Consider the following 21,330-nt stretch of genomic DNA (forward strand, 5'->3'; position numbering starts at 1 on the left):
AACTCTAGTGAACTGATTCAGGGAATAAAAATTCTGAAGAGAATCCTAAATTTTCAAATTCAAAATGTTTACTTCAAAATAACTATAGTCTTTAAGAAAGATTTGTTGAATGATTAGATTCCCAACTCTGATGAGGAACATCATTCTAATGTAAACACTGGCATTGTACTAAGCAATTTTCCTGTATCTACTCACTTATTTCTTATAATAATTCTATGAAGCAAGACTTGTTTTTATCTTCATCTCACAGATGAGGAAATTGGCTGAGAAAGGTTTAATAGCTTTCCTAGGGCCTATGGTAGTAAGAGGCAAAGTCAGGATTTGAATCCAGTAGCCTAACTGCTGTAATGGACTGCCACTTGATAACAAGAATCACCATTCTGTGTACTGATGCTCTTGCTAAGAAAGAGAAGTTCATTAACTTGGGTGTTTGGTGCATAATGAGATCATTATGGAAATGTAGAGCTTTTTAACTTTCTACAAATGTGAGTTAGAAAACTGTAGTTGCCAACGTTAGGTGGCCACAAGGGTTGCATTCTTGGGGACCTCAGCATCTTCAAGCTTTGGAGCCCGGTAAGTAGATGTGCAGGCATCTGGAGAAGTGTTAACAGGTAATAATCCAGTAAAGACCAATAAAGCATTGGAAACTGAGAAATATTCTGATGAAGAGCTAAGACCACAAGGCTTAGTGATAAGAGTATATCTGATTTTTTGAAGAGGGTTTGAATAGTGAAAAACATAAATGAGAAAAATAAAAACATCACATTAATCATTGGTGGCTTCTCACCCTGCCCTGAACTTGGCTTTATTTATGTACTGTACGCCATCCCTTTCTGACTCAGAATCTCTTATATGCATGTGATTTCCTCTTCTGTTTTCATTAAATTGTTTTTACAAATGATCTGTCTCTATTTTAGTGCACTTTTTCTCGTGTCAAGCCTCCATGTGCCCCTCTGATCCCGCTGTAAACACTCAATCAAATGTAACCCATCGACCTCACGCTAGAACCCCTTTCCATCCTCTCCAGACTTGCCAAGCCTCTTTCCTTTCACAATCTTACAATTCCGGCACTATTGTTGTCCTCTTGCTCAACTTGACTTTCTCCATTGCCCCTGCCTGCCCCTGCATTTGTAAAAAGATATTGCTTGAACAGCAGTAAGTTACTAGGAGTGTGCAGGGTGCTACTTTGACATTAAGTTCAAACTTTAAAAATACTTCCCACTTACAGTGTAAAACTCATGGTACTTTGGATAAATCTTTACATCTTAAGCATTGAGCTGGTTACAGATTTCCTTGTATTGGGTTGTTCCATGTTGAAAACTACAGATTAAACCTGAAAATGTCCCTGTAAAACCAAAGGTTAAAGAATAAAGCTATCCTTAGAGAAACAGAGAATGCTGAAAGAAGTACCTGGAAAAATTATTTCTACTAGCATTTTTTAAGAAGAACATGCGAAATTATGACTAGTACATGGCTTTTGCCAGCTAGAGATTGGTAAGTATGGTGATTGGATTATACCATCCTAAAATTTTATACAAGAAAACTCTTTTTCTAAGAAACCTTTTTACTTTAGCATGCATTTTTATTTGTGAGAAGTGGCACAGCATATTGATTAAAGGCATAAGTTCTTAGGTTAAACTATCTGCTTATAAATCCTCAACCCATCACTTGTTACCTATGTGATATCAGACGAATTACTTACTACTTGCAATCCTCAGTTAATGGCATAATAATAATCATCACTCACCTATGTTGTACAAATGAGAAAATATATGTAATAAGGTTAGCTTAGGATTTTAAATGCAATAATTGATCAGCTAGTACCAGCTTTTTTAGACTGTGAAAAAATTGATAATGCAGAAACTCTTAATTAATTTTAAATGTTATTCATCAAAAGATTGTAACAGAATGGCATATACAAGATAATGATAATAATGACAATTCAGAGGAATATATGAATAAATTTTGGAGGGATTAAGCAAAAACAAATAGTTACTATGATTATAAGTACTTTTTTTGACTTATTTAATGAAAATATTTTATTAGAAAATTCTATTTATCTTTATAAATTATATATTCTTTCTTGCATCTATATAGTCTATCAATTTTTTTTTATTATACTTTAAGTTCTAGGGTACATTTGCACAATGTGCAGGTTTGTTACATATGTATACATTGCCATGTTGGTGTGCTGCACCCATTAACTGTCATTTACATTAGGTATATCTCTTAATGCTATCCCTCCCCCTGCCCCCACCTCACAACAGGCCCGGGTGTGTGATGTTCCCCTTCCTGTGTCCAAGTGATCTCATTGTTCAGTTTCCACCTATGAGTGAGAACACATGGTGTTTGGTTTTTGTCCTTGTGATAGTTTGCTAAGAATGATGGTTTCCAGCTTCATTCATGTCCCTACAAAGGACATGAACTCATCCTTTTTTATGGCTGCATGGTATTCCATGGTGTATATGTGCCACATTTTTTCAAATCCAGTCTATCACTGGTGGACATTTGCGTTGGTTCCAAGTCGTTGCTATTGTGAATAGTGCCACAATAAACATACATGTGCATGTATAGCAGCATGATTTATAATCCTTTGCGTAGTTACCCAGTAATGGGATGGTGGGGTCATATGGTATTTTTAGTTCTAGATCCTTGAGGAATCACCACACTGTCTTCCACAATGGTTGAACTAGTTTATGGTTCCACCAACAGTGTAAAAATGTTCCTATTTCTCCACATCCTTTCCAGCACCTGTTGTTTCCTGACTTTTTAATGATCACCTTTCTAACTGGTGTGAGATAATATCTCATTGTGGTTTTGATTTGTATTTCTCTGATGGCTAGTGATGATGAGCATTTTTTCATGTGTCTGTTGGCTGTATGAATGTCTTCTTTTGAAAAGTGTTCATATCCTTCGCCCACTTTTTGATGGGGTTGCTTTTTTCTTGTAAATTTGTTTGAGTTCTTTGTAGATTCTGGATATTAGCCCTTTGTCAGATGAGTAGATTGCAAACATTTTTCCCCATTCTGTAGGTTGCCTGTTCACTCAGATGGTAGTTTCTTTTGCTGTGGAGAAGCTCTTTAGTTTAATTAGATCCCATTTGTCAATTTTGGCTTTTGTTGCCATTGCTTTTGGTGTTTTAGACATGAAGTCCTTGCCCAGGCCTATGTCCTGAATGGTATTGCCTAGGTTTTCTTCTTGGGTTTTTATGGTTTTAGGTCTAACATTTAAGTCTTATCGTGGTTAGTATCCCTGCCTGTCACTCACTACTTTTTCATTAATTTTAGTTGAAATTAGGATTAGAGGTCCAATTTATTTGTTTATACATATATTTATATATTATATGTATATCAGGTGGCTTGAGCAGTGAATATATCTGTTTTAAATTTGTTATTTCTCCAGCTTAGTGTTTTTAAATAACTAATGTGGAAATCCATTTAAGCAATTTCTGCTATCTCTGAATACATATATACATATTTTTTTTTCTTGAGATGGAGTCTTACTCTGTTGCCCATACTGGAGTGCAGTGGCACAGTCTTGGCTCACTTCAACTTCTGCCTCCTGGGTTTAAGTGATTCTCCTGCCTCAGTCTCCCAAGTAGCTGGGATTACAGGTGCACGCCACCAGACCTGGCTAATTTTTGTATGTTTAGGAAAGACAGGGTCTCACCATATTGGCCAGGCTGGTATCGAACTCCTGACCTTATATTATCCACCCACCTCGGCCTCCCAAAGTGCTAGGATTATAGGTGTGAGCCACTGTGCCTGGTCCTAAATGCATACCTTGTATGGCAATTCCAAATGCTCTTCCAGCTGGCCCTAGATTAGAAAGGGATTTCCTGCTACATACAGTAAAGATAATAGGGCAAAAGGAGACTCTTTCATAAATATTGGTTTAGGTGACTAAAATCAAAATTGTTATTAGAAACCTCAGATAAAGAGTAATTGTGAATGGTGAGACTGGTCATTATCAATCACTAAGGAAAAATCAAAGAATGAAAAGCAATGAACCCATTTTCTTTTTCCTGAAGTCTCATCATCTAGGTGTCAACTCAAATGCCACCTCTCCAGGGAGGTCTTCCGTGATGACTCAGGTCATCCAGCCCCTTCATCTTCTCCGTCCATCATGTCAACCATTCAGAGCTCTCATCAGTCTGTGAAATGATCTTATTGATTTGTTTACATTTTTTGGTAAATTTGCTCCTGTCCTCATAGATTCTAATCTCCTTATATACTGTTCATTGTTGTATTCTCTGCACCTAGAAAACATCTTAGCACATGATAGATACTCAACAAATATTTTTTAACTAAAATGCATAATCATTTATGTATAATCTATGTTTTCTTATTTGCTAAACCATATCTCTGGGCGGCTTCATCTGTGTTTATTATGCATGTAAATAATTTTGAGTCAATGAGATGTTTGTGCCTTATTTAAATATTATAAAGGGCACTTTGGGGAAAAAGGTTTCCGACTGTGAGTCATGAAATAACTATTTGGGTTCCAACATTATGGCAATGCACATAAACTCACCATCCAAAGGTAATTTTAAATTCATAATATTCATCATGCAGATCACAGGTAAGTCAATCTTCAAGCACTCCATTGACTGGGCTATCTAGCAGTAGATGATTACCGACTTTTATTGCATTAGAAAATACCGTGCTAACTAAATTTGGACAAGAATATAGGCAGAGAAATTGCTAAAGGATCTGAGAAAAAGCTAGTCTCATTTTATAATGTGTATCAATTTTAATGGTTGCTTATTAAGCACAACAATTTAGTATAGTAGAAAATCTTTTTTCAGAAAAGTCCTAATTTTAAACATGTCAATTTTCCAAAAGGATGGGATAGAGTAAAGCTCAACAGCACACATTTTGAATATTCTGAGAAACAACACTCGATTCTTAGAAAGTTCCCTGTGAATACTGTTGAAAGCTGAAGGGATGGATACACAAATAGATGGGATATATTCTAAGAGCCAAGTTTATACTTACTAACCCTATAAATGGGTTTCCTTTTGATCAAGTGATAAGAGGCTTCAGAGACCAAGGGGTACTTCATTTCTTTCATAATAAGCGAAAATGATCAAAGAAATACATCTTTGTTTACTTTTCAAAAAACTCCCATTAAACAAGTATTTAAAATCTAATCTTTTCCACAAAGGAAAAAACACAGCTTTTAGAAGCACTCTTCTTTTAGAGATAATTTATGCCATAAATTTTTATCACTTTAAGGAACAAATCTCATTACTTTCAAACTGTATGAAAATTTGGAAGACTCTGTTTCAAAGTTGCTGATGCCTCTCAGGAATGTCGCTGTTCACTTCATTAAAATATACATTAAATTACAAAGTGCAAAAGTATTTAGCATCCACTGCCACTCTCGTAGCCAGTAATTTGCATGCAACAGATGTCACCTAATAATCAACTGATCCAATGGGTTTTAACCAAAATTCACAATCATCTAAAAGATGACCCATAGCATCACTGATTAAAATGCTCCTCACTGTTCCTGGTCTAATGAGATTGTGATGACCTCTTCAGCGATCCGCTCTATTGATTGGAGCATATTTGGAACACTGAGGTTGTAACTCATCAAATTATGGACATCAAGCTGAAACTTCTTTAAGAATTTTAATACTGAGGAAGCAAATAATAATAAAGATGCACAGAGTTTTTTTTTTAAATAATCATCTCAGTTACTCAGCAAATGTATATCGTGGTATTATTATCTGCATTATGAGTTAAGTAGTAACTGTTCTGGCTTTTTCTGGTGGAGTTCGTATTTTGATAATACATTGTGGAATATATTATTTTCAGTGTGTCTATCAAAAAACATTTCATTTTTGATGAAAATATAAGCATTTTACTGAAATGATTGCAGAGTGCATGTAGCTTTGCCCATGTAGATATAATAAACTAGGTAGGTAATAAACTACAATTCAGAAATATGATGTCTAATTTAAAAACATATTCAATATATTTATTAAATATACATCGTATACAAAGTAGTATATATAAGGTATACTGAGATGAACTATATATCTCTCCTATGCCAATAAATGAAATTTAAAAGAAGAGTTGAAATATTTTTAAAAACAAATTTTAATATTTGTAAAAAACAAATACCTTTTCTGTAAGAATAACTGATGGTACTGTTACAGTAGAAAACCTAACCACTGGATTTAATCTTTCTATTTTTATTCGCATGCACTCTGAGCTAAAGTAAAATATAAGAAGACTGGAAAACATTGATGAAGTACCCAATTGTAATTATTAATTATCAAGTAAAAAAAAGTTTACTCATTCTTGAAATTTTGTCATTGTTGCTACACAACAGTGACATTTTATCAATGTTCTAGCTTTTTTTCCCTAAAACTACTTTCTTCCTGGCCAGGCACGGTGGCTCACGCTTGTAATTCCAGCACTTTGGGAGGCTGAGGTGGGTGGATCACCCGAGGTCAGGAGTTCGAGACTAGCCTGGCCAACATGGTGAAACCTCACCTGTACTAAAAATACAAAAATTAGCTAGGCCTGGTGGCAGGTGACTGTAGTCCCAGCTACTCGGGAGGCTGAGGCAGTAGAATTGCTTGAACCCAGGAGGCAGAGGTTGCAGTGAGCCAAGACTGCCTCATTGCACTCCAGCCTGGACAACACAGTGAGACTCTGTTTCAAAAGAAAAATAATAATAAATAATAAAATAATTTTTTCCTAAATAAAGTTTTAAAAATATACTTTAGTATCTATTTAAAGGCGGGTAACCCATAATTTTATTCTGCCTATACCAACAAACTGATGGTGTGAAGAACCAATATTTTTCCTCAACATTTTCAAGGAGTCTCATGACAATAAAATGCCGCTTTTTCCAAAATATGAAGAAAGCATATAAATGTAAATTTTAAAAAATGTAAGTAAGGCGAAGATAAGCAACAATATCTCTTTATTTACAATCAAAGATTTTTTTTTTAAGTAGGCACAGTATACTTATCAAGGAAATACCAGGGTATATTTAAGAGAGGAAAAAGATAATTTAGCTGCCTTTATGATCATCAAAGGAGGGCCCAAACATACAGACAAAAGCTTGAGGATTTAATATAAAATCAAGGTTTTGATGATCACACCTATACTTGTGAAATACTCTGGAAAAGCAGCAGTCCTTAGTCCTTCACTGACAAGCTGGACTGACAGTTGGCTTTGGTACAAAAAACATTCTTGACAATGCAACTGAGTACTGTCATCAGAACCCATGTATTTTCCTGCTGAAGGTGCTACATTTATCACCCATTTATGCAACAGGAAAAAAGTGAGCAACTGTATAACTTCAAAACTTTTCTCTTGACACTGGAAAGGAGAGATTCTTGATATCAGACAAAGAATCAGTCACCTACAACAGCAATAAAACAAGGTCACATATGGTTGGGGAAGAGTACATCACTGTGAGAATTCTACAGCCTGAAAGAATCATAGGAGATGAATATGACCTGGCCTATTCTTCAGAAAACACTGCAAAGAAGTGATAACAGAAAAGAGAAAGAGCCATAACAGCCTGCTAAAAGTGTGTGGATGACACTGAATTCAAGGCCTTTTAGGGTCTAAGGGGTGGGAGTTATCACCCTGGAACAACCAAACCCATTTGTATTGGAAGTGCTCATCAGATTATTTCTCAGGAACTCTACCCCCTTTTTTTCTGCCACTGTCTCGGTGCAAAGATTTTCTAAAAATTGAAATTTTTTCTTCATTGACTATTTGCTGATGTCATACGTTGACAGGTTATGAAGAAAGAGTAATTAAAATGTAATAATAATAAGTGCTTTATAACTGCTGGTATTGAAATATATTTCTAATTTTTAAAGTCCAAACAGTAATTTCCTACTGAATTTGATAGTCCATTATTTGATGCTTAGTTCATAGCTTACCTCACTCCACAAAAATATATTGAGATGGCTTATAGGCAGTAACATGAAAGCATATTTTAATTTAAAAAATCTTGACTGAGTACTTTCTTGATAAAACTCTCTGCTTTAGTGTATAACTTTGGGACAAGGTGTGGCAGAAGCAGGGATAATTTTGTAACTATATATAAAAATTGTTAGTGCTATCACCCAGTGGAACTTGGCTATATGATAACGTGAAACAAGCACATTTGTAGCTGAAATCCTGGCATGAGATACTACTTGCTCTTCTACCTTGGACAGGTTACTTAAACCTCTTGAGCCTGGGTTTTTCATTTGCAAGATGGAATTAATAACATAATATTAAAAGTACTCTAGTTTTCTCATTGTATTGTTTTGAGACTAAATGATATAATATGTGAAAGCACATGTAAATGATGCGGCACTGATTACATGACTGTGATTGCCTTCATAGCTTTCAACTTCAACAGAGTTTCCTTCCCCACTCTTTGTCCATTTGCAATGGCTGTGTATTCCTCAAGGGAGCATATTAGTTATAACTTACTTTTATAAAATTATGGCATAACGATATTCATTATGAATTATTTGAAATGTTGAATTTATAGAAGATACAGTCAGCCCTTCATATCCGTGGATTTCATATGCATGAATTCAACCCACTGTGAATCAAAAATACTGTACTGGAGAGGAAATGGATGGTCGTCTGTACTAAACATTTACAGACTATTTTTCTTACCATTATTACTAAACAATACAGTATAACAAACTACCACATAGCATTTACATTGTATTTGAAATTATAAGTAATCTAGAAATAGTTTAAAGTGTATGGGAGAATGTGCATAGGCTATATGCAAATACTAATCCATTTTATGTAAGAAATTTGTATCTTACAGTTTTACAGAGTATTTGCAGATTTTTGTATTGGAGAGGATTTGGAGCCAATCCTCTGCAGATACCTAGGGACAATTGTACATCTTTCAGAGTTTTGAAAGCAATCTGTGTTACATCTCTAAAACACAGCAATGTTTGCACTCAAATTGTGGTTCGATTGAGAATGACATTGGACAGTATTTTTAGATAGTTAATTAGATTCTTATTTACAGAGATGAAACTTCAATCTTTAATCAGAATCTTGCCAAAAACAGATTTTTAACAGGGTAACTTTAGCTCACAGTTTTTGGAGTCTTGATTTAAGTATCTTTTAGTTTCAATGTGAATGTCCTAGAGTCTCATTAACAAAAGAAAAATTCTCTGATTCTCCTTTTTGTCTCTAATGAAGCTTTCTACATCTCAGCGTCAAAGGTTTGCAGTTTTAGCAGGATTTTATTTTTAATGTTGGGGGAAAATTAAAGTTACACTGAACAATTTTATTCTTTTCTCTGTCATATTTAGGAGAGAGCAATAAAGCTAACATGCAGTGAAAGTAAGTGAAGTATTAGAGAGCTGTAGCTCTTCTCTCACTATAAAACATGAGTTCATTTGGTAATCATGAGTTTTTACAATGGCAGAAGTCTGCATTTCTAAGACTGCAAGAATCATTAACAAGTTTTGTATTTTCTTTTTTAAAAATTTGTATTTCACTGATTTAGAATTGTGTTTTTAATCTCTAAATTGGCAAAAATAATCCTGGCCAATCCTCACTGCATTCAGAATGCAGTTTGTTTTTTAAATGGATAGGAATGTGCCTTGGAAGCATACTTCTTTTGACAGTGGGAGCTTTTTATAATGAAACCAATCAAGCCCTATAAATCTGGAGCAGGAAAAGAATTTTCCTTATGTTAGCAATGTGCCACATTTCTGTGAAAAAGAGGGGACTAAACATGAAATAGACTTATAATTGAACACATTCAACAATATAGGAAATATATACACCCAAAATGAAAACTATAGTATCTCTACCACATTACTTGCATAATGTTCATAGTGAATTAATCAAAGCTGATAAGATACAAGAGAAAACACCAGAGTTAGAGTTAGAAGACTTTTCTTGATCTGTCAAGTTTGATAATCTCCATTTATAAGACAAAGACAAAAGCACAAATTTCTCTGAATCTCAGTTTTCTCATTTGTGAAATGGGAGTGAAAATATTTTAGGATTCAATAATTTAATAAGGAAACGCACGATTCAATAATTTAATAAGGAAATGCACGTGCAACATACTTAATGAAATTGCCAACTATTATTGGTATTTGTTTCAGGTACAAATCTAGTTTTGTTGCTTCTTTGATCTAAGCCCTTTGGTGGCTGTCTACTCAGTTCAGACTTTGACCCAAGCTCCTTAGCCTAGCATTCATGCTGTGAACTGGTCCCACGCTTCCGCTTCACTCTTATTTCTCTCTAACTCTCTCTACCCTATGCTCTTGTCACTCAGGTTGACACGGTTTCTCTAAGCTTTGCCTTTATGTTTGCAAACTTTCCAATTTTGTCTAAACTGCTTTAATGCATTGAAACCCCCACTCTTAGCTATCTTCCTTTAGTTCTTAAGACTGAATTACTTTTTTTTTTTTTTTTTTGAGAGAAAGTCTCGCTCTGTCAACCAGGCTGGAGTGTAATGGCTGGAACTCGGCTCACTGAAACTTCTGCCTCCGGGGTTCAAGTGATTCTCCTGCCTCAGCCTGCCAAGTAGCTGGGACTACAGGCATCCATCATCACGCCAGGCTAATCTTTGTATTTTTAGTAGAGACGGGGTTTCACCATGTTGGCCAGGCTGGTCTTAAACTCCTGACCTCAGGTGATCTGCTTGCCTCAGCCTCCCAAAGTGCTGGTTTTACAGGGGTGAGCCACCGTGCCCAGTCTGAATTCTTTCTTCGTCTGAGTTCCTAGAGCAGTCATCACAAGCCACTTGTCATCAATGGTACCTGTATTATTCCTTTAGATAGACTAGGAGCACCTTGAGGGCCAGATTTCTGTCTTCCATATTTTGGTACAGCCCACAAGATCTACCACTTCTCTATATGAAAGGGATATTTATTTAATGGGATCAAACTATGGATTGTCTAGGTAAGCTGATTTTAAAAATGTAGTAATGGACTGAGTACCTAAGTAGGCAGAAATAATGTATACATGTTTTCACTTAATATAATCCTGAGTATGTCTATTATATTAAAGACAACTTTTTGACTTATCAAAAGAGAACACATGGGATATAAAAAAGATAAAATATTAATCTTTATCTGTTTTATTTGAGAATTTTCAGAAAATGGAAAATTATTAAGTTATACCACATCAGTACAAAGAGCAAAGCTATACTCTTCTGAGTCAGGAATGCAGAGAAATAGGACTTAACATGCCTGCTGTTAAGTATGTATACATTTAAAATAGGCAAATCTATAGGCTTTTTGAAATTTACTTGTGTGAGAAGAGATCCCTGAGACCACGCACTGCCGAAAGAGAACTGATAACCACCAGTACCCAAATGACTGTAACCTTCAAGAGTGCAAGTTAGAAGGATTTGGTGACAGCACAGTTTGACAGAAGTAGAAAGGGAAGAATATCTGATTTTAGATTAGGCAAGGATCAGCAAACCTTTTCTATAGAAGGCCAAATAGTAAATATTTCAGATTTTGTGGGTCATACAGTGCCTGGAACATTCTAAAAGCAACCATAGACAATATGTAAATGAATTAGCATGGTTGTGTTTTAATAAAGCTTTATTAACAAAGTGGATTGTGAACTGGATCTGGCTCATGGAGCATAGTGTGTTGACCCTTGTCTTAGATAATCCATTATTTGTAATTGATATTACCACTATTTTTTAAAAAGTCATTTTCAACTAACTTGTTTTTTGTAACACAAATTAATAAATTTCCATAAATAATCACATTAAATACAATTTTGGGAACTAAAAAAAAAATATACTAAAAGATAAGCTGAGAAAAAAATAGATTTTCATCATTAACTGCCCATAAAAATCAAATAAAGGAATTATCCTATCTTGAATCATTAGCAAAATATTTCTTAAACTGTGTTTCACTGAACTTTTGTGAACTTTAAGATGTTAATAGATGTTCTGAGAAAAAAAAAAAAGTGTTCTACTGTCACATAAATTTGTGAAATTCTGGATTAAATATAGTTTAGTATTAATAGTAATAGTAGTAAAAATGTCAGGTAGTTTTTATAAATCACGTGGTGTATGCGAAGTACTATCTACTATAATCTCTCTTTTATAGATGTGTACATGGAGACATAAAGAGAAAAGTAGTATGTCCTAGGTCAGTTGGCTGGTAAGTGGTAGGGTCTGCTTTAAAATCCAATTTTCACCACACTTTTGAGTTCTCAGCTGTTGAACTCTACAGACTGACTCTCAAACAAACCTACTTTCCAATATGCTCAAGTAGTCTCAGTATACTAATGTGTACTGCTCATTTCCAAGAGAGGTTAAAGGATGCATCATTTCTCAAATTTATTTGACCATGAAAAATCATTGAAATCCTTATGAAGAATCTAGTATTCCTTAGAAAACAAGATTCTAGTATTCCTTAGACAACAGTCTAGAAAAGGCTGAATTATACCAGTGATTTCCAAACCCTGCTGAGAATTATAATAATCTCAGAACCTTTAGAATAACATAGATTTAAATGATTTAAATTGGAATTTAAGATGGAAAGGTGAAGGAATCTGAATTTTTGCAACATTCCTTCCTTAGATGATATTGATCATCGGTCAGTTTAGAGATTTTTGTTGTTGTTGTTCTAATGCCACAGAATTAGAGATTTCTGCATATGCCATCTATTTTGCACACTCCATTCCTGCCATCTAGTGAGAGGTGAGAGTTTGCTAAGTGAAAAAAAAAATGGGTCTTCATTTTCTAAAACCGTCAAAATACATGAGTAAGCACAGCTAATTTTGCTCCTTTGTTACGTCCAAGTATAAAGTAGTCTCAGTGAAAATAAATAGGTAATGTTTAATGTAATATATTTTAATTTTATTTTGGCCTATATTATTTGGTTTAATTACATAATTTTTCTGTTTTAGACAATGGGCCCCATTTTTATTACAGCCTTTGGAAACTTAGGCTAGTTTCACAAATTGTACTCAGTCTGTATCAAAGACTGATTTCTGATATGCCAATATTTTATTGTTCTTGTCTACTTGTAACTCTATGTTGTCATGGTGATAGGTCCTCATATCACATTTCTATAGACAATTGGCTGAGACAAATCATTGCATTCCAACATATTTATTGGAAAAGAAGATGCAATGCGCTGGCATTTTTCTGTTAAACCTGAAGGTAGTAAAATATAGAAAAAAGATCACAGGAAAGTGATATATTAATAGCCTTTGCAAATAATGAGCTGTGCCATTATGGTGTTATCACTAAGTTTCTGTTAGTCTTTCTTTTATCACCTCTAAAATAAGGGAGTTAGATAAAATAATTTCAAAGTGCTATTTCAGATCTAAAATTCTATGGTCAGTGCTCAAAAGTAGAAAGGACCTAGACTATGAAAAAGAAACCATAATGCCTGCCATTTTACAAACAGAAAAATTTATATAAACGCAGATACTAGAAATAAAATCCTAAACCAAGATGTAACAATGGTAGTGAAAGGTAAATACTAAAACAAAAATTACTCAAAATCCCAACCCAATAATGTTTAATTAAAAAAAAACCTTTTGAGCAGTGGTAATTGTTATAAATTGATATGTAATACTATAATCTTCAAATCTTCAATACTACGTATCCTTCATAAGACATATATGGTCTCATTATTGTATCAATTCTATAGATAGAATAAAAGTATATCAAGTTTTGTTCATGGTTACGTGACATAACGGGAAAATTAAGAGTTGTATTCAGTGCATGTTTATACACTGCAGACAACTTTATGCAGCCATAGAATAATGTCATCTGAAAACTTTTTCAAGAACTGAATGATCTTTCTTGTCACTTTAGTACTTTATTCACTCTTTCCATGATGTCATTAAATCTTTGCAAAGATGGCTTTATTGTGATATGCTCTACAGCAGGCTAGAGGCAAGGAAATCAACAATGAAAGTGTATTAGACTGAAATTACTGATGCTAATCAGTAGTGATGATAAAACCCAAAGTATAGACTCTAAAATAAGCCAGTTCCCAATTAATAATGCCTATTGTTTGAGAAAGCAAAGACATTGATCACTTCAACTCTCCTCTTAGTTATTTGTTTCAAACGCTTCCCTAAAAGACAACTAAAAAAATACACCGATAGGTTTTTCTTGTGCTGTCCTTCATAAAACACACTGCCTGATGTATAAATTGAGATGCAGCATAACAAAACAAAGTGAAGATATGTTCATGGTGATTAAGAAGTAGGAACAAAAGATTTAAATAATCTTAAAATAAGATTTTCTTAAAGGAAAAACACTCTTGCTCCCTCCAGTTTAACACACACACACACACACCCAAATTAATGTGTGTATGGAGCAATTAAAATCTAGATTATAGAGATTATAAATTAATCTGCAAAATTTGCCAAAGATATGTAGGCCTGTGTTATGAAATAAGATGTAGGAAATAGAAAAATAATTATGCTTGTTCATATCACCCTATTAACCAATTCTGTCTTTTGGTGAGGAAAAACAAGAAGAGGCAATTTTTTTTTTAACATATCCAAAACCTTGTACAGTTGGAGTTAAAATTTGGAAGGGAGACTACCAGGTCATTGTTTTTTTCAGCTTCATCTTCTCTCAATATTGGTGAGTCAGTAAGGAATGGGCAATCATGTCTGTAAACTACCGATGACTCACCTCAAGTCTGGGGTAGTCACTAACAGTGACAAGCTCCGCAAATCTCACATGTGGCTGCTAATCAACGCCGGTCTCCCAATGTGCACAGGGCGCAGAAGCCCAGTCACAAATCTCGGTAGTCATGCTTGTCACACGGTTATCACCATTAACAGGGCATCTTCCAATATGAAGGACAGCAATAATTATTGGTAAGTAAGTATGAAAAACTGCTCCTATGTATAACTAGTGAAAGGGCTAGCTGACCATCAATTCTCTTAAAATGTAAAGTAAGAGACTGTAATTCTGACTGTAAATGAGCTAATTCACTCCTTTGGGAATTAATTTGGAAGCCATTTATTCTTATAATTCTACTCTATTTTAGAAAGTACTTAATATGAAAAGAATAACACTCAATAATCAATGGAGTTTTTTTAAAAAATAAATTATTTTTAAAATTTGATTTTTTTCCTAGCTGTCATGTACTTCTGTGAGTGCAAAAAACTTTGTGTACTTTTGTGAGTGCACGAAGTGTGCAATGAACATTATAAATTTTTTAAATGAAATTGACTTCTAATCTCTGAAATGAAATCACTCAGAGAGTATAAAAATTAACTAAAGGTTCCCCTGTTACTTACAAAGATGGGAATCCCCCTTTGAGAATATCCACTTTGAACCCACTCATTCTGCATGCTGAGGCTGAGCCTCAGATAAGCAACAGTAAGGTCTCAATCACTGTTATTTTGTAGCAACTTGAAAGCGGAAGGCATTCCTTTTAACTCACTCAAAGCCATTTTAATGTTAAAAGCCACAACATGCTCTGCAAAACAGAAACTGCATTTTGTAGAGCCAATAATTATGGAATTAATCTTCTCAACCTCTTTACAAAGATCCCCAATTATCTTTGCCGCATAAAATCATGATGCTTTCTAGTTCCTTCTTGGGATAGTATCTTAAAAATGCCACTGGTGACTCTACTACCCATTTGTTGAGAAGTGAAAATTCTCTTTTGTATAAAATTCTTTAAAAACTGCACCTATATTCTCACAATCCACTGATTTCTCTGTTATTAAAACAAATACAGGCTTCATACTTCAAAAATATGCTTTTTGTACTCCTTTGCCTTGTGTAAACATCTGACTTAGTTCCTGTGCTTTTCATAGACAGAAATGGCAGGTGGGTAAGTGGGTAGGGGGAAGTGAATTGTGCTGTGCGAAGTGTTACCTACCTGTTAGTCCCCTCAAATGAGGTATCTCTACAGCCTCTGGTTTTCCCTGTTCTTTCATAAATCTGGTCCTCAGCTCCTAGAACATGTTGCCTTCCATTTTCTTCTCCATATTAAAAAAACAACTAGACATCAAATGACTCTTCCAAATCTGAATTCCAAAATTCTTCCCACTCAAACGTTTTTACAGATTTAATTTTACAATATTGGACATTAATGATGTAGCACCTATTAATGAGAAGGTTGAAAATTTTATCTCTATGTGAATATACCCATTAAAGGGCAAATCAATTCTAAATCCATATTGGCATCAACATTTTTTATGAGTGTAATGATTTGGAAAAATAATCCCACTGCTTAATTTTCTTTTCTCTTTTTTTTCTTTTTTTCTTTTTTTTTTTTTTGAAACAGAGTCTCCTTCTGTTGCTGAGGCTGGAGTGCAGTGGCGTGATCTCTGCTCACTGCAGCCTCTGCCTCCCGGGTTCAAGCAATTCTCCTGCCTCAGCCTCCCGAGTAGCTGAGACTACAGGTGCCTGCCAACATGCCCAGCTAATTTTTGTATTTTTAGTAGAGACAGGGTTTCACCATGTTGGCCAGGCTGGTCCCCTTTTAGTCTCTTGAGATGTAAATATTAAGTATAAAATTCAGGGCAAAAACTTGGCGTCATGAAAACATGCTCATTTTTATAAAAGCAACAACAAACCCACAAGATGTTCGACCTCAAAAAATATGCACACTGCACCTTTCAAATATACAATTCAGAGACCTGGTTCACTGTCTTTGGCCCATAGTGGGAAAAACACAAAGGTCAGTGTCAGCAGGGAAGAGCTGGTCTTGGGTAATCCAAATCCTGAATTAGGGACACGGGGAATTGACTGCGGAAAATCACTTTAAAATAAAACAAGCTATGCAAAAGCTGAGAGATTTCTTTCAGCTGCATGTAGTATAACCTTCATTGTATGACCTATAACTAAATCAGTACAAGTTCTAAAGTGTAAGGAAATAGTCAAAAAGGCTAATTCTAGCAGAATCAGAGTTATAAAAATACTGAGCAAAATAAATTCTTCCTTTGAGAAACTCAGCATAGGTAAAGCCTACATTTCCAATGAACTTTTTCTGGTAGAAACTGCTATTATAATTTATTATTGATATGCTTTATTTCTCAAAAAGTAGGTTCCAGTGTCATATCGCCCGGGTGCACATAAAAGAAAGATGAGAGAACCTACCATACAGTGACCTTTATCTTAATACAATATTACCAGAACACCGGAGAATTTAGAGTTTTCAAAAAGAGTAGAGAGAAATTCACTTTCAAAGCTTGCATCAGTAAATGAAATAAAAACCCCACAACCTTTATAAATGACATTAGTTTTCCTATCAGGTGACACATGTGGATCAATTTACATTTGAATTTGGTGATCAGAAAATATTGAAATGTGACCTATGATTTGCAACTGCACTGGGTGAGACAATACAGCTAAAACACTGGGTAGTCATTGCGATGCTGGGATGGAGACAGAATCCAAGACAACCCTTGGTAAGGAAGGGGTCAAGCGAGGAAGAAAGTAAAGGCAGGATGAAAATAGGCACTCTTATCATAAGAGAACAATGTGTGCCATTTTAACTGCCCAAAGAGTATTTTTCATCTCAACTTTCAGTGCTTCTTTAATTAAAATGAAGAGATCAACACATAAACAGAAACTAAATCATTCTAAAGAAATTCTAAGTTCTTTATCCTGTAAGTTTGATTACAATTTGACCTGGTATGCTACTCATCAAAAAATGTATTGAATGACTGTTACGTAACTCATATGGTGTTGGGAATAGAAGGGAAAAGAAAAAAGAAAACAGTGTCCCTAGCCTTAAAGGGTTCAATGACTAATGGAAGAGACAAGTGGTTTCACATATTATTTCACATTATATTTCATATGATTTAATATTATTGCAGTGTGATGTATTACATTATTGCTGTGGGATAGAACAGTAGAAGTGGTGAGGAGCTTAGATTCTACAGCCAAGCTGCCTGGCTTGGAGTCCTACTTTTTCCTCTTTCCAGCTGTATGGTCTTGGACAAGTTACTTACACTCTGCTGCTTCAGTTTTCTTATCTGTGAAACAGTGCTAATAAAAGTATAATTCTCACAGTGTTATTATAAAATGTGTGATAATATACATAAAGCTCTTTACAGTATCAGACAACAGCTACTGTTCTTGTAATGATGGTGTGTACAGCAGGCCGTGGGAACATATGGAAGGAGTGATACAGTGTGGGAGATAAGAGGTAGGACAGACAGAGAGGGGTTTCCAGTTGAGGTGAGATTTAAATGGAGCCTTGAAGTGGTCCAGTAGGATTTGAACAGGGAGCAACATTGAAAAAGTGTTCCACACTGTGGAACAGCAGTGCAAACAGACAGGGAAGAAAAGTCACCAAGAGTTTGAGGGATTTGGAGAGGCTGACTAGAATCTAGGCTACAGTAGGGAAATTAGATTTTACCCTGAAAACTGTCCTGAATGTCTTTGTCCTTATGCACCTCATTCTCTTTTTTTCTGCAACAGACTTCCTTCCTCCACTATTGATTTCCCTTTACTTCTATTCAATTCTGTGCTTGGATATAGGACATTCGTTTTTATTTATGTATAACTAGGTCATCTATGTGCAGAACAATCTGCACTTTCTTTCATGTTATTCTTCAGATGATTCTAAATATTTTGGCCCAGCATTCAAGGCCCTTCCATCCACTGTCCACCGACACATATCTGAAGTTACCTCTTACTAGGGTAGCCTTTTAGTCATAGCTAGCTTCCAATTACACCCATCTCCCTCCTCTTTGCACATTGTATTCATCCTAGTCTCTGAATTTGCTCCAGCAGTTCCTCCTTGGAGTTTCAGTCTCCCCAGATCAATTTCAAGTACTTCTTGAAGAACAGGCAACTCTACAAGGTGTATAGGGTGAGCATCCTGAAGACAAATCTCTTGCTTACCCTAGCCTCATACTGTGTTGATAAGCTTCTGACATCACAATCCCTTGGGAGTTACAATGGGATTTTATAATCATATACTTAACTTTTTACCTGCTTTTTCCCCTTCTCTCTTCACATCGATCATGTCTTTCTTGTGAGCAGAGATTTTGGTTTCTGGATATCCTACTTTAAAATATAAGTACGTCTATAGTATCTTATCTACTGAACAGTCTGATAAATGCTTGTTGGATGAATATATTAAATGTAAAATCTCATAACACAACCTCCCTAATTAACATCAGTATTATTATATGAAAGTTTTATGCATCTTTAATAATTAATGACTTGTTCCTTGCAAGCTGAGTTGGAAGAGAATCAAGGTGACAGATTATGACTAATATTTACTTAGAGTTATATGGTTCATATGGATAAGTAGAGCATTTTAAAAAGGTATTAGAATTCTTCATTTGAAAGTCTTTTAAAGTTAAACTTTCATTATAAAATATAGGCAAAGCCATAGAGGAATTTAGAATTTAGAATAAATCCCTGGATATTAGAGTTAAGAAGGAGGGGACAACCATTTATTTAATACCTATTGTGTACCCATCATCACAAGGTTAGTGACTTTAGAGAAATTATATGTTATTAAGAATTTCTGACCTCTCCTTCCAAAGGAAGTGATTATTACAATGGCTATTTTATAGTCAATACCACTGTGGACCAAAAAGTTTAAGAACTCCATTCAAAAATTTATATCCAAGTGATGAATTCAGGATTCGAATTCAGGTCTATCTGACCTTAGTGACAAAGTGCTTTGAGAGATCATATAGTATTGTTAGAATGGCAGCATTTAGAATTAAGGTAAATAACTTGACAGTTTTGGATACGTAATTTATCCAAAACTGGTCTCAGTTTCTCATTCTTGTACATTTGCCCTATATAGTCTCTAAAGCTCTTTATGACTCAAAATTCTTGTTAAAAAAAGTGATATCTATTATTTTAAAAATCACATCAAAAATTTTATGACACAAAAAGCAAGGTGAAAAAGCTGTGCATATTAATGGATCATACATTAGGAAAGAAGTAGTAGGGATTAATTAGATTATAGTAGGGTTATAACTAGAAGGGGTACAGAAATTATTAACTTTTTCTTTAAATATCTCTATATTGTTTGACATGGTAACATAGCTATACCATTGTAGTGAAATCTAATAAATAGAGGGAAAACGATAGCATTTTTAATAGTTAATTAGACAATCTTTTTTCTTCATTAAATATGGATTACCAAATTATATAAATCTCAGAAACTTATATTTTTATTTGTGCTAGTTATGAAATGCTGTTCCTACAATACCGTTTTGTATTCTACTCTAGATATAAACACGTTAGAAAAGGGTGATATGACTATAGAACCATGCCTAGAATCAAATGTGTTGAGTACTTCTACTTACTTCCATTAAGATGAAATTAAAAATAGGTAATGTCAAAGTATATACAATATTTTAGAGAGATAAAACCATTAATAAATATACTATACTCTCAACTATTATTTAGTGTCAACAATGAGACTTTTACTAGACTCTTATGTTTTTACTTCTTAATTTTGTGCAATAAAATAATACACGAAAGACAAAAGTTGAGAATAACACATCTAAGAAAGTCGAATGTCATAATTAAAATTTCCCTTTTGTCCTAAGGAATCTATTTTCTATGACTGGGTATTCTTGGGTAAATCAGAACTGGCTTGAACACATAACCTGCTTCATTCCTGGTTAATAATGAACCAAATACAATTAACTATGAATACACAGATTACGCTAATGATGATCAGTTGAGACCTTTTTTCTACATACTGATTTCTGGCACCATTTGACTCTTGTGGTGAGAGAAGTTGGGTCAGTGTTAGTAATGGAAATGTCTTCTCTCATACATAAACACCCACACTGAAAACTAGCTATATCTACTTTTACCTCTAAGGTTTTGAGCACTTGTCACAGAACTTGGTTAGATGAAATTGGAACATTTTGTATAAAGCTACCAGTATGACAGACACTCCAGGCACAAACTGCCATTACATTTAAGGTGGACATTTTTCATGTATTCATACCTTCAGAGTTCAGATCATGCTTGTAGGATATCCCAATTAAAACTACCCATTGGGGAAAAGAAAGTCCAATAACGGATAAAAATGAACTCTAAGCTACTTTGAAAATATGACACAAGCATAAAAGAAAAACTAAAAAATACCATGTAGGCTGAAAAAAATTACAGTCTTTTTTACTATTATTTACTTGGATTGTGATAAAAATTCGGTTCTCTGTGGAATCCTGTAAGCAAAAAATCCAGCGAGCAGAGAACAGAAGGGGGATCTTGCTTGACAATAAGTAGGCCCAATGCATTTTCTTGATATGAGGACCACAGCTAAGAAGTGTATCTCTGCAGCTTTTCCACACAATAAACAAATAATTCTAGACTATATTGTTAAATGACTTCAAATATAGGCTAATAAGCAACACACAAAAC

At 34.6% G+C, this 21,330-nt stretch overlaps 1 protein-coding gene across 1 annotated transcript in view; it reads right to left on the reverse strand.

Moving 5' to 3' along the window:
- Nucleotides 1-21,330, reverse strand: part of VWC2L (von Willebrand factor C domain containing protein 2-like) — a 170,172-nt gene that overhangs the window by 144,941 nt on the left and 3,901 nt on the right. The window lies entirely within an intron of this gene.

This window comes from Colobus angolensis, unplaced genomic scaffold, assembly GCF_000951035.1.
Source record: "Colobus angolensis palliatus isolate OR3802 unplaced genomic scaffold, Cang.pa_1.0 Scaffold95, whole genome shotgun sequence".
Classification (NCBI taxonomy): Eukaryota; Metazoa; Chordata; class Mammalia; order Primates; family Cercopithecidae; genus Colobus; species Colobus angolensis.